Source organism: Hippocampus bargibanti, linkage group LG08 (assembly GCF_051943395.1).
Source record: "Hippocampus bargibanti isolate YZ-2025 linkage group LG08, ASM5194339v1, whole genome shotgun sequence".
In the NCBI taxonomy this organism is placed as follows: Eukaryota; Metazoa; Chordata; class Actinopteri; order Syngnathiformes; family Syngnathidae; genus Hippocampus; species Hippocampus bargibanti.
This window is the reverse complement of record NC_142741.1, coordinates 9,946,547-9,961,007: the sequence shown is the minus strand read 5'-3', so window position 1 is coordinate 9,961,007 and position 14,461 is coordinate 9,946,547. Positions and strand designations below refer to the sequence as shown.

At 44.1% G+C, this 14,461-nt stretch overlaps 1 long non-coding RNA gene across 1 annotated transcript in view; it reads right to left on the bottom strand.

Moving 5' to 3' along the window:
• The window catches only part of LOC148894533 (uncharacterized), a 44,298-nt gene that overhangs the window by 20,114 nt on the left and 9,723 nt on the right, over positions 1-14,461 (bottom strand). The window contains exon 2 of the long non-coding RNA XR_016115896.1: positions 8,251-8,316. This is a non-coding gene — a long non-coding RNA (uncharacterized LOC148894533). The remainder of the gene's footprint in view (positions 1-8,250; positions 8,317-14,461) is intronic.

The following is a 14,461-nucleotide window of genomic DNA, read 5'->3' as shown; positions in this document are numbered from 1 at the left end:
TTGGAGTGATAATGGACCACATTTTGTTAATGACGTAATCACCAAAATTTCTGAACATTTAGGTATTAAATTAAAAAACCACTGTGCATATCATCCACAGAGTGCAGGATTGGTTGAAAGAACGAATGGCACTATAAAAAATCGACTCAGAAAAACCATGGAGGCAACAGGCAAACCTTGGCCTGAATGTCTGTTTTTGGTTAAATTATATATGAGAATAACACCCACTAATAATGGCTTAACGCCTTTTGAGATCTTGCATGGCAGACCTTTCATCCTCCCATTATGGGAAGGTGTGCCCTGGCAAGAAAATGAATCAGATCCAGGTGCTTTGTTGGCAAAATGGTTGTGTGAAATGTTTACAACAAAAGAGGTTCAGTCAGCCTGTGTACTGCCGCAGTCTGCCCTGTTGTATCCACAGGAACAGAAGCTGCTTCGCCCCGGAGACCGCGTGCTGATCAGAGCGATTAAACGGAAATCCTGGTCGGCGCCAAAGTGGGAGGGGCCATTCACCGTGCTGATAACCACGCCAACTGCCATCAAAATCGCCGAGAGATCCACCTGGGTGCATCAAAGCCACTGCAAAATCGTTCACCAACCAGATCCGGAGCAGGTGGAAGAGAGACGGAGCCAAACCACTCAATAGCCATGGGTTTGGTCCACATCATCTTGCTGTATGAATTAGTGGAGGCAATCCAGATGACGCACGTAAAGCCTCCCATTCCATCAGCCTGCCAAACTCCACCATTGCAACCAACGATGACAGGAAAGTGCCCTAGCATGGCACATCCTGTAGCCTGCTTGCCACTACAAGATGCAGGAATCATCTCATTTCCTCTTATTTCCTCAGGAACGAAGCACGACAAACGGGAAGTGATTACCCTCATGGTTCTTGGTACGCTCGTATCAAGTCAGGGAAGACTTGGACCACTGGTTGGGACTCCGTTGTGGTCCATTCTGAGCCCAAAACAAAATGGGTTCAAAATAGCTGTGCCCAAGAAGCAAAACGAATTGTCAGAAAGGTAACTCAAGGGAACTGGTTAGGAACTGGAACTGGCACAATGACAGATATCCAACTCGTTATCGTAACCCACAAGGTTGCGGGATGCATGGACTTGAGACTCTGTCCTGATTTTCGTGAACATCACACTGGTTTTCCTGTAACTATATGCATGTTGTCATCTTTGACAACACCAGTCGTGACATCGCCTTTCCAGCGCAAACCGCACATCAAACCGACAGCCTGGATGGAAACACCTGACAAAAAAGCCCAAAATTCAGATGTCATGGACGCATTATATCAACCATTTGCAGGAGAAAAACATGACTGGAATCCGTTGTTATCAAACACGTGGTATCGTTATGCTACATTAATTGCTAAACAAAATAGGAAAAGTAATTGCTTTGTTTGTTCTTTTATGCCACATTCTGTAACGCAACAAAGAGTGCATTCAAAGGTATTTGGAGATAAAATGGCTCGAGCTGCGTATATGTTAATATCTTCGCATAAACCTGATCAACATTTTCCAGTTTTTCGCAATGCTTCGAGAGGAGAGATTGTTCCAAGTTTGGATACCATTTTGGAAACTGAAAATCAGGTTATGACCGAGAGCGGATTGAGATTACCAGTATGCGTTGCAATGTACGGTACAGGTCAAAATCTAGGTTTTATAGATGAGAATAGATGTTTATACGTGCTACCGTTAAACACCAATGTCACCATTTTACCTGTATCTTCACATCTTTGGTGGTTATGTGGTTGGAAAGTGTATTCTTTTATTCCTCCGAAAGCCTACGGTATGTGCGCACCTGTTACTGTAACTGACAATACTTTCATCATTACCAGTCGTCCAGCACACCATCATGTGAAAAGAAGAGTGTCGTTTAAGCCCCACGATTCGATCTGGGGAACTGATGTTCCAGAACAATTCAAACACCATAGCACGGGATGTAAGGTAATGTTAGCTCTTTTTCCACAAATTGGAGTAGCTAAAAACATGCTACGAATTGAAACAATTGACTACAGGTTTCAAGTGTTTGTAAACGCCAGTTTGGAAGTAGATGAAATGCAAAACATTGAAATTGCAGCAATTAGACAAATGGTGCTGCAAAATAGAATGGTTTTGGACCTTTTGACCGCGCCACAAGGGGGCGTCTGTGCTATGGTGGGTGATACTTGTTGCACGTACATACCCGAAGAAGCGAATTCCATAAACATGACTGATGCTCTGTCTGTTGTCAGGGATCTCAGAGATGCCATGGCCAAAGATCACCGGCCTGATCAACCGTGGATCTTTGACGGGCTCTTTGGGGGCTCTTGGTATAAGACTTTGCTCAGAATGTTTATCCCATTCGCAATTGTGATTGTACTTATTTTCTTAGTCATTGGTTGTATTATTCCATGCTTAAGAACAATGCTAATGAATATGATAACTAATTCCCAGGTGAATTACGCAAAGGTTTTGTATCAACAAATGCGTGAAGGGGACCCAGTGTTGTAGCTAGGGATAGTACACCATGGCCAGAGAGTGGTTGCTCCAAAGAACAAAAGCAAAAAAGAAAACGGAGAGCCGAGAAGGAGTTTTCCTCATTAAAAACCCTCAAAAATGGAGAGGTTATATATCACAGCAGCAAAATTGTGATAGAGGTTTTTCGCCTTCTCCATGGTAAATTAAATAATATTAGACGTTGGATAGATGAGATTAGAATGGTTCCCTGTGCAATTAGTATGACGTGCATGCATGAAATCTTTTGGAAATGTATGAACTGATGTTTAAATGTACAACAGGAGGGAATGATAGAGTGTTTATGCACATTAGTAAACATATTACGTTATTTCATGTTTAGATTAAGTAAACATATGTTTTTTCATGTTTAGATTAGTATATATTATGAATTGTGCACGTTTAATTTCAGTCTAATTTAGTTAAATAAAACTATCAGTCTTATTAGTACAATAGCCGTGGAAGGAAAAAGCAACAGCTCCAACTTCAATCTGAGACCCGCCCAACACTGAATTGCTCGTAACCGATTGGACGGGAAAGGTCGACTTGTTCGCAACTGATTGGACAACAGATCGCCACTCTGTATGTTTAAAAACTTGTCAGAGCGGGAGCTCTTTCTCTTTGTTCTGTGTGCTCTTGTGCTAATGTCTTCGTCCCACCGAGACGAGAAGTGCTTTCTCTGTCTCATTAGAATAAAGTAGTTTTTTGTTCACCATCCATTGTACTTGCTGATATTTTTATCAAGTGAACTCCAGACAATGCGCGAACCAGGAAAGACAAACGAAGTTTTAACCGGACATATCAAGTTTCAGTCTAAATGTTCCCCCAACATACTTGTCCGTAGTTGATTGGACAACAAATCGCTGCTGTGTGCGTTCAAAACTAGTCAGAGCGGGAGGTCCTGTCGTTTTTTGTTCACCATCTATCGTCCTCGATGATATTTTTATCACAGAACTTCGTTGAACACCGAACCAGATGAGAAACAAGAATTAGAACCGAACACCTTTGTTGGGGTAATTCGCTATACGAACATCTTTAAACATCGCTTTCTAATCTTTGTTTACGTTTTGGACTTCCTGATATGTCATATCCTGCCTTCCTCTACATGTCGCACACCATTACGTCATATCCTATTTTGCGTCACACCCTGTGCACCATCCCTGTGCGCCATATAAATGCTCTCCCATTCCATCTATCGCTCTCTCTCCATGCTTCCTCCTTCGCCGACACCGCGATATCTCCGCTGTCTTCAAGATTAAACCAACTTTCTGTTCAACACCTGGCCTCCTGATGATTTAACTATCCTCTGCCACCAACGCCCGTAGAGGCAATGGATCAGGGACCGACGGACCAATAATAAACCCATTATTATTGGTGCCGGAAGACTTCGGGTCCTAGCTGATGGCTTCGGAAGGGGGGGAAGGAGTGGCCCTGTGTTTCTCTTTTTCCTTCGAGTGGGCCGCCCCTCCCTTCTTGGTGTCTGTCGCTCAGGATTGTTTCACGGGTGAGTGGCACCGCTAGAATGCAGCTATGTTTTGATTGAATCTATTGTGGAATTCTTTCGGCCAAAAGAATTCTAACTACGGTTAATCTGCGCATGGGTGAGCTTGAGGGCAGGTGAATGTGGTAAGGTAGACCAATTCTAGCCGTGCTCTGTGGGTGTAAATTTACTACGCTAAACTCTAATGCCTGATTGGATTAAGAGTCGATTTCCGGACGCCCGGCTGCTGAGCTGTAAGACCGGAGCAATTCCAGGAGGTGATTCTTCAGAAAGGTTGAACTCCTGGAATTTTTCGTGCGAGAGCTGGTGAAAAATTGATTTATTGATTTTGAACCGGACGATTATGTGTTCTTTGTCTTTTTGGTGTTTCATTGTGTGCTTTTGTGTTTGTGTGTGTCTATGTGCACGCGTTGTGTGATACATTGAGCTGGGTGCCTTGGGTGTGAGCTTCGCTAAAACAAAGGGGGGTGGGCTGCCCAGAGAAAGCGGACAGCCCAGTCCTCCCTCCTTTCTTCTCTGCCCGAAAGAGGGGGGTGGGAATTCACAGCCACATTCTAGAATCAGCAAGTTGATTTGTTCGCCAAATAGGTAAATAAATGGAAATAAAATGAATAAGATTTGCGTTAACATTCACAAACGTATTGTGCAAAAAACATTGTTCCTGCCGCATGAAATTCTGCCGCCCAGTTCTCTCTTCTTTCAAAGGACGAGAGGCTGCCATGTCATACCAGAGGACTCGACGGGGGTGCCATGCAGACGACTATCCTGTCTCATCGGGAAACCTGCCCAACCATGCCGCCAGCTTGACGTCTTCATGAATGACATAACAGTTTTTATAACACTTGAAAAAAAAATTAAATAGACAGGCAAATTAGACTGAGTAAACAAATAAACAAACCAACAGACAAATGAATGAACAGAAGCCGAACTTGAGTTATTTGAAGGCAAAAGTAAAGTGTTTTTGTTAGATTGGATGAAGTGTTTTCACTAAGAACACCAGAATTGAACACCTTGAAGTCAGGATTCCAATGCTTTTGTCTGTGATCGAGACGAATAATTTTGAAATCCTGATTTGGGCGAATGCAAAATGATATGGAAATTGTATAAAATGACAAAGTGTAAATTTATTAAATTATATGATAAGTTTTGTTAGATTGAGCTAAACCTTGTTCTGTATATGGCTTGATTAGGCCATTTGAAAGAAGCCAGAGTTATTTACGATGCCTCTTATCGAGGTTTTTGTCAGCACAAAACTTTAAAACCCAGAGGTAATTCTGGGGCCCCCACCACATTCCACTGTGTTGACCTCTCGTAAATGACAGTTCAATTGGAAAAAGTAAATACAATAGTCAGTAAATTAGGCTAAATGACAGGAACATTTATCTCGATTTGGATGAAATTGGCGAGGTAAATGTAACTACATTCGGTGGTGATTAATTACTTAGAAGAGATTCACCAGATGATATCGTTGGACTTTTCATAAAATAAAAGTTTATAGATTTATTAAAATAATGATTGTGACATGATCATAACACTTGTTTTGACCTGACAATTGTCATTACTCTGAAGTCAAAGAACAGATGATTTTATTCACATAGACGATAACAAATTGAATTTGATTGGATTCACCTTTATTAGTTTCTATGCGGAGAAATTAATTTGAAGAGGACAAGATTGATTTGCAAAATATGATGACTAAACTTTTTTTCATTATGCTTTTTATGCAGTTGATGTGGTGAACCGCGACAATTCGCAAACAGAGTTGAGAAATGATTAAATTTGCAGGACGAATTGGTGAACTGTGAGATGCACAAGCCATTTGCATCCACCCATCCAGTGATTTTCTAGGCGCAGACGCTGTGGAATCACAGTTGTAGCATCCGAACTACATTTTGATTTTTTTAAACAAATGTAATCCCTGTTTCAATTGCCGTAGGAGATCTAACAAAGGAAAGCCGCAACGGCTGGTATAATGCACCCGCACATCTAGAGTTTGGCACACCCAACAAAAATATCGTTTTTGGCATTTTTCAAATGCATGACAATTCTTATTTTGCACATATTTTTTTCAGCGCATTTTTTCTGACAGATTTTTGATGCTAGACATTCAGAATGCTGTTAAAATATTTCTCATCCAACCATCTAGCGTGCGACGATTTGTGACAATTAGGCTTGATCGAACGAAAAAATATCCAACGTTGGGGATTCGATTGTGGTAATCCAACATTTATTAAGACAGCCGCAAATGCTAATTTATCTTCTGGCTGCCTTTGCGATGACATTTGTCAGTTCAAAAGCAGTTTAAAGTTACGACTAAAAAGGCAGGGTAACCTGTTGAGATTAATTTGATTACGAATTACCATTATTATTATATATTTAATGGAGTGCACATTAAAGTAATTGACTGCAGTGCACATTAAGGGAATTTCTCGCCGTTCAGGTTGGTAAGAATCCAATTGACGGATAAGTTGAGTGGGTGCCGGTGTCAGACAGAGATGCAGGCGGAATCAGATATTACATTGTATAGGGTTTCCACGCTAACCAGCTTCTTTCAGAATTGGGAGAAGGAGATTCTTCAGAAGGGAAGAACTCCTGGTGCATCCGTGCCAGGGTGACCGGAGATGAAGCTGGGTTGCGCGAATGGATGTCCGATGCAGAAGCGAAACTGACTGTCAACTGGTGCCCTCCGACTGAATGACAAAAGGCGAGTATGATGACAGTTTACGCAGATTGCCATAATGTTGCTAACCATGTCAACTTGTGCTAAAGAATTGTAGAAGGCTGTCCTCCACCCATACAATTTGGCCACATGCAAATTCTACCCCACAAAAATTTGCTGATATTATTTGCTTGGGTGCCAGCAGAGGAGTAACAGCAGGAGAAGGTGTGCTCAATGTACAAAATTTTCGTGGTAGACGCCACATGACTTGGTTCCCATGCGGGTGTTGAGGGTCATGCCGTAATATGGCCTCCAAAATTTTGGAACAGTGATTGACAAATGGCTTTATACAAATTGATAATCTGTGCAATGTCAAAAATGGATAGTGTTTTCCATGCATACACGTTCCCAGTTGGCAAATTGAGACTTTTCATGTCTCAACAGAGGGGGGTGACAATAGCTCAGATCCCCATTACCAAAATTTTCACTTTTGGTAATGAGTGATGTTGGCTGCAATGTCATTCCCCAAGAAAGTTGTGCCCTCCAGAAATGCAGACTCACTAACCACTGACATGTACTAACCAACTAACATCTAACAATGACTTACTGCCATTGCTGTGAGAGAATACATTGCAGAGCCTAGACAATGAGACAGACTGATAGGGAAGGAAACACCAAGAAAGTGTGATGTGTAGAATGAAACCATTCTTTTGACATGTGACCTGGCACAAGTCTTCTTTTGTTCTCCACAGGACGGAGCTGGGGTCTGAAGAGAATGACGTGGACCACACCAACGTGGGATGGACCGGTTCCGGAGCTGTAGCAGTCTTAGCAGCCACAAGCTTCATCTGGATTCGCGAGGACATCGTTCGTCAAGAAGATTCCCGATGCACGTCACTGGAGTCGACAGATCACACCCTCTTTCCCAGTCACCAGCTCATCCGTATCAGACCCTGGGGCCTGCTTTCGACAAATGCTACAAACAATTTTGTTCCTCCTTGTCGTCCTGGTGATCACCATCCAGGATGCCATGAAGATTTGACTGTTGTAGCGAATGACATGACTTTAATTTGAGATTGTTTCCATTGTGATTGTTTTATTTTATGATTCTCCTTTATGTTCACCTCCACCGATGTTTTGATATGTTTGACAGGGGGGGGGGGCATGTTGGTCCTATATTCACTATACGAACGTCTTTAAACATCGCTTTCTAATCTTTGTTTACGTTTTGGACTTCCTGATACGTTATATCCTGCCTTCCCTTACATGATAGTGCATCTACATTACATCACATCCTATCGCATCGCACACTGTGCACCATATAAATGCCCTCCCAGTTCATCTCTCTCTCCCTTCGAATCCCTTTTGGACTCATGAATACACCATCAGCGTTACAGCGGTGTATGGAACAATGGCTGGAGGGTTTACGGGACGAAATACGTGTCCCCTATTTTGACATTCTTGTTTTCAGCGGGACATTTGACAACCACGTTGAGGACGTCAGGCGAGTGTTGCGACGTCTCAGAGAAAATGGATTAAAACTCAAACAACGTAAGTGTGAACTCTTCAAACCGGAAGTGAGGTACCTCGGCAGGATTGTCTCTGCTGAGGGGAGCAGGATGGACCCGGCAGATACAACAGCAGTGCGTGCCCTGAAAAACAGGCAGCCAGGTATTGTGAATTTCGAGACATTTTGGGACTATTAAGCTATTATAGGCAATACATCACAGATTTATCTTGTATTGCTACTCCCTTGTATGATTTGCTTAAAGTCCCTCGGAATGTTGAGATTCAGCAGCACCAAAGGAAAAAAAAGGAAAGTGAGACATAACAGTGTGCCTTCTAAAACACGTCTTGAGTGGACTGATGAGCATCAGTCAATGTTAGAGCGGCCAATAGACTGTTTAGTTCAACCACCAGTTTTAGGTTTTCCTGACTTTGCGCAGCTTTTCATTTTGCATACCAGCCTTTTCATTTTGCATAAAGATGCCAACAAACCGGGGTTTAGGTGCTGTGTTGTACCAAAGATAAAATGGCAAACTACGTGTGATAGCCTATGGCTCTCGGACTTTAACGGCAGCTAAGAATATTTATAACTTACACTTGGGCAAGTTAGAATTTTTGGCTCTTAAGTGCGCAATCACAGACAAGTTTCGTGATTATTTGTACTATGCACCATTCTTCACTGTGTTTAGTGACAATAATTAACTCACTTATGTCTGTGTAAGCTCTCAGTCGTACAGGAGTGGTCCATCGATGAGAAGGTTTCTTCAGCCGTCATCTGTACAAAAGTGAAGGTTTCGGACGTTTCGCCTCCTATCCAAGAGGCTTCGTCAGCGAACTGAAGTCTGACTGGTCGTATCGGCCCCATTTATATATCCCTAATGTCCAGACCTGGTGGCGCCGGACACAGCTATGATAGGTCCCTACTCTCAGGTTCGGGGGGGCACGGGACCCCCCCCCTGTGGCCCCACTGATTGTTCCTACATTCCTGACTAACGATTGGCCTATTACGTTCATACAATAGCCTGCTCAGGCAAAACAGGTTAGGCAACTTTCGCAATGCTGATGAGGGTCGTTATGCTGATGAGGTGATACCGGGGGGAGTGGGTGTAATAGGCCAATCGTTAGTCAGGAATGTAGGAACAATCAGTGGGGCCACAGGGGGGGGTCCCGTGCCCCCCCGAACCTGAGAGTAGGGACCTATCATAGCTGTGTCCGGCGCCACCAGGTCTGGACATTAGGGATATATAAATGGGGCCGATACGACCAGTCAGACTTCAGTTCGCTGACGAAGCCTCTTGGATAGGAGGCGAAACGTCCGAAACCTTCACTTTTGTACAGATGACGGCTGAAGAAACCTTCTCATCGATTAACTCACTTATGTACTGTCTACTGCTAAGTTAAATGCAACTGGGTGCAGGTGGGTTGCAGAACTTTCTAATTTTCATTTTACGTCTGTGTAAGCTCTCAGTCGTACAGGAGTGGTCCATCGGTGAGAAGGTTTCTTCAGCCGTCATCTGTACTTTTTTGAAGGTGTCGGACGTTTCGCTTCTTATCCAAGAGGCTTCTCAGCGAACTGACGAAGCCTCTTGGTGTAAATGAATATGTGCTTGTGCTAGTAGACCATTTTACACATTTTGCTGAAGTTTATTCTACAACGTCGAAATCTGGCAAAAGAGCGGCAGACAAAATATTGAATGACTATGCCTTAACGTTTGGGTTCACCGTTCGGCTTCACCATGACCAGGGTGAAAACCAACTTTTTGCTCAACTAAAGGAATACTGTGGGGTTGCAGGTTCAAGGACAACCCCCTACCACCCACAGGGAAATGGACAGGTTGAACGATTTAATCGAACACTGATCCAGATGGTAAAGACACTGACAGAAAAAAATAGTAACTGGAAAGACTCACTAAACAAATTAGCTTATGCTTACAACTGTACCAAAGGTGAGGTCACAGGGTTTTCACCTTTTTACTTACTTTATGGACGTTCACCACGTTTACCAGTTGATGTGTTGTTTAGTTTGACTCCAGACTCTCACCAGGGTGACACCAACCAGCAGGACTATGTGAAGAAGTGGAAACAGGGTATGGAGGAAGTGTATGTGATCACGCGAGAAAATAACAACAAAGCTGCTGCTAGGAGTAAGACACTATATGACAGTAAACTAAAGTATTCCACCCTGTTGCCCGGTGATCGTGTTTTAGTTCGAAACTTAACCCCACGCGGAGGTCCAAGCAAACTGAGAAACTACTGGTAGGATGTTGTTCAAACAGTGCTTCGTCAAGTCAGCAAAGACATTCCGGTTTATGAGCTGAAACCGGACAGGGGGAAGAGCAGATATAGGATACTCCACCACAATCTCTCGCTGCCATGTGATCATTTGCCATTAGAGACGCCATTAAGGCCCCAGTCAAAGAAAAAATCCACTCGGCAATGATCGAGCAAGACGCCAGAGATGGATTCAGAGTATTATCCAGTGTTGCATCGCCAGATTGCCATACCAGACTCGCCAGAACTGCGTGATGTGAGTTTTGTGGAGACAACCCATCATGATGACAACCAACCGCAGTATGAACTGCCAGGGACAGAGCCGGGAGCTGCGGAAATTGACCAAACCCCTGAGGACAACATTGGGCAGGAAAATGATCCACCTGTGGAGGTGTGCCCCCCTTGCCCCATCGACCCCCCAGTAATTCTGATGTTGGAGAAAATCAACGGCCACGACGAGAGCACAGGGGACCCAAGGTATTCACGTATGACAGCCTTGGTTCTCCATCTTGTTACATTGTAGGAAGAATACCATGTTATGGTGAACAGAACATGCCTTGGATGTATGGTGCACACCCATATTATGTGCCGGAGTACTACAGAGATGGTTAATCGACTGCAATTGTATATGTGAATCGGTAGAATGCGTTGTGTGTTTATTACATAACACACAAGTTTGACATGATACTACAGTGAAATCGATGAGAAGGTTTCTTCAGCCGTCATCTGTACAAAAGTGAAGGTTTCGGACGTTTCGCCTCCTATCCAAGAGGCTTCGTCAGCGAACTAAAGTCTGACTGGTCGTATCGGCCCCATTTATATATCCCTAATGTCCAGACATGGTGGCGCCGGACACAGCTATGATAGGTCCCGACTCTCAGGTTGGGGGGGCAGAGGACCCCTCCCTGTGGCCCCACTGATTGTTCCTAAAACAGGAACGATTTAATCGAACACTGATCCAGATGGTAAAGACACTGACAGTCTGTCCATGTCTCCCACTCAACCATTACATTTTAGGTACATAATACCGGTGAAGGCCTTCTCTGCTGCCCTAAAACTAACAGAAATTACAGAATGATGGTAATTACATTTTGTCCATCAATTATTATTAAATAATTCCAATTTGTCTTTCAGCTTCCTTTCACTGAGTTTGCAATTTTTGTGCTGCTTCCAGATGTGTGTTTTTGTTTAAGCATTTAACCAATCAAATTTCAGCCATCATCTGTTACCAGGGTCAGAAATCTACCTGAATGCCTTCAAAAAGAATGCTGCGGGTCTGGTAGCATAAAATAAGTGTCAATAAAACAATCAGATTTTGAGTTAGCAACACCAAGGCCTTCTCGCAGGCCTTATTTCCCGGCTAACGGTATCCTTTAGTGGACTTGATGTTACGGCACGGCAAAGCCAATAACATAAAAGGGAGACCAGACACAAGTTGGTTCTAGAAAAATAAAGAATTTATTGACGCTAGTCAATCCAAAGAACAACACTGCCAAAGGTCTGGTCTTGGCAGACAAGTGAGAGCGTGAGTGAGCCTGTAGCAGCCCCTTTTGTAGGCTGCCAAGGATCCAGGTGTGTCTCATCAGCCATTAGCAGGCTCCATGTGGCCTCCAAAGGGGAGGAGGGGAGAACAGGAATGACTGAACTACCCTCACCCTATATCACTGACCTCTAGAGGAGCGAGAAGCACGTAACACCCCCACACATAGATTGTGATTGTCCTGGGACAACACAATAAATCGGTGCAAGCAGGACCAAAACTGTGACGGTGTTTAAGCTCTCGCGGGTGCGCTGCTTCTTGCGGGCTTTGGGCTCCCCCAGCACGTCAGCAACGCACTGCTTGTGGGTCGTGTCCCTACCCTGCTTCCTGGGACGTGTGGTGGCCTCCTCCAGGGTCTCGGCCAGCTTGAACTTGCCCTGCCGCTTGTAGAGCGCCCCTAGGTTCTTCAGGGTGGTGGTGGCGGTGGGGCTGTCGTCTTTGCAAGCTTTGTACCAGCCTTGGTTCTGGCACAGCAGGGCCAAGTTGTTGAGCTGCTTGGCCACGTCCGGGTGGTCCTTGCTCAGCACCTTCTCTCGTATCTCCAGCGCTCACTTGCACAGCGGTTCTGCCTCATTGTACTTGTCCCTCTTGCCATACAGCACCACCAGATTGGTGAGAGACTTTCCAGCTTTCCACACAGTTCTGGACTTGTAGAGATGATAGGGACCGCAGTTACCTTAGGCTTGACCAGAACTTTGCCTCCTGCCAGATCATTCCCAAGCAAGAAGGTCACCCATTCAATTGGGAAGCACGGGTGAATGCCCACCCTAACGGGACCTGTAAACCAGGTCACACTTAAGAATGAGGGTCTGCAAAGGAACTCCTCCAGTCCTCCTTACTCCATGCCAAACCCCTTTACCAACACAATAGACTCTGCAGTTGAGTGAGGAAATGGCAATATATCCTTCAAAATAAAGGACTGGATAGCTCCTGTCTCTCAAAGGATAGATACAGGTACTTTACTATCCCCAGGACTAAGAGACACAAAGCCCTCCATCATGAACGGAGCATAAACCTCACGTTCAGATATCCTTTTTAGCTCAGAACCATTCAATACTGGAGAAGATATCTTTACGAGAGTGGCAGTCTTTACAGACGACTCTTCAGCAAAGCAAAGCATCGGCAAGGCTACCAGCCTTATAGAAGGTGGTCACCTCCCTCTCATTGAGATAATTAGTGACCATCACTGGGATGCAGTCCTCAAGTATCATTAGCTCTTTCAAGTCAGCCAAGGTTGTCACCCTCTCTGCAGCACACCACCGATCAAATAACAATTCCTTCTCACGGACAAACGCAGCGAACGTCTGCGCCTCCTGTTGCTTACAGCATCTGAACTTCTGCCGATAAGCCTCTGGGCAGGGCTCATACGCTCTCAACACAGCAGCCTTTAGCTGCTCGATGCTGTCTGCAGCTGCCAGGGATGCATACGCCACCTGGGCTTTACCAGTGAGGACACACTGCAATAGCAATGTCTACACCTCTCTCGACCATTTCAAAGATACAGCAGCACGCTCGAATACTACAAAGTAGGTATTAACATCGTCCTTGTTAAAAGGAGGAACAAAACGAACATGCCTACTAGCATCAAAGGTAGCAGGAGCTACCATACCGTGGGGCTCTCCCATATTTGCATGACAAACTTTCTCCAGTTCAAGCTGCGTGCAGGCTAACTTAAGCAACTCACCAACTCAGGATCAAATTGCTCAGCAGAAGGATCAGCAACAAACTCATCGAGTTTAAACTCGGCCATTTAGGAAGTTGTAAGCCACAAAACCTGTCTTTGATAAACCAAAACGCAGCTAAATGCCCTATTCTTCCTGCCTACCCAACACTAAAGCCAGACGCGCTGACAAGTGGACCACTGTGCACTGAGATCAGAAAGGGTGTGGGGCCACTAATTCTCGTCAATTCTCAGAGGAAGACATCTTTGTCAATCTTGCACAATATCCAGATTGAAATATAGCCATCAGTGTGCCAAGGTCAAACCAAGCAACAAGGAGGCAGGAATGCAACCTTGCGTGGTGAAAGTGAAATGAATTTTAAGATTTATTGCACTCTATTTTTGTTTTTATTTTATTTATTATCGTACCTATGCTTGTCTGTGACTGTAAGGCAGGGGTCGGGAACCTTTTTGACTAAGAGAGCCATACAAGTAAAATATTTAGAAATATTTTTCAGTGATAGCCTCAACACACACGCGCGAACACACACACACACACGCACGGCCACTTTTCAACAAAATGTCAGAATGTATTATTTAAAATAACTTTGTGATAGTACTCACCGTTAACATGAATGGTTTTCCGTTCCTCACGATTGGTAAAAATCCAGCGTAAAAAACGATCGGAAAGTCAACTTGTCGTCTCCATACGCGAAGTTACTGCCAGCTAGCCTGCACACAGCTCATTAGTTTCCACACTTGCTATGCAAAATACTTCTCACAGAAGTATATTGATGCTAACGTTAACATGGGGCTTGTT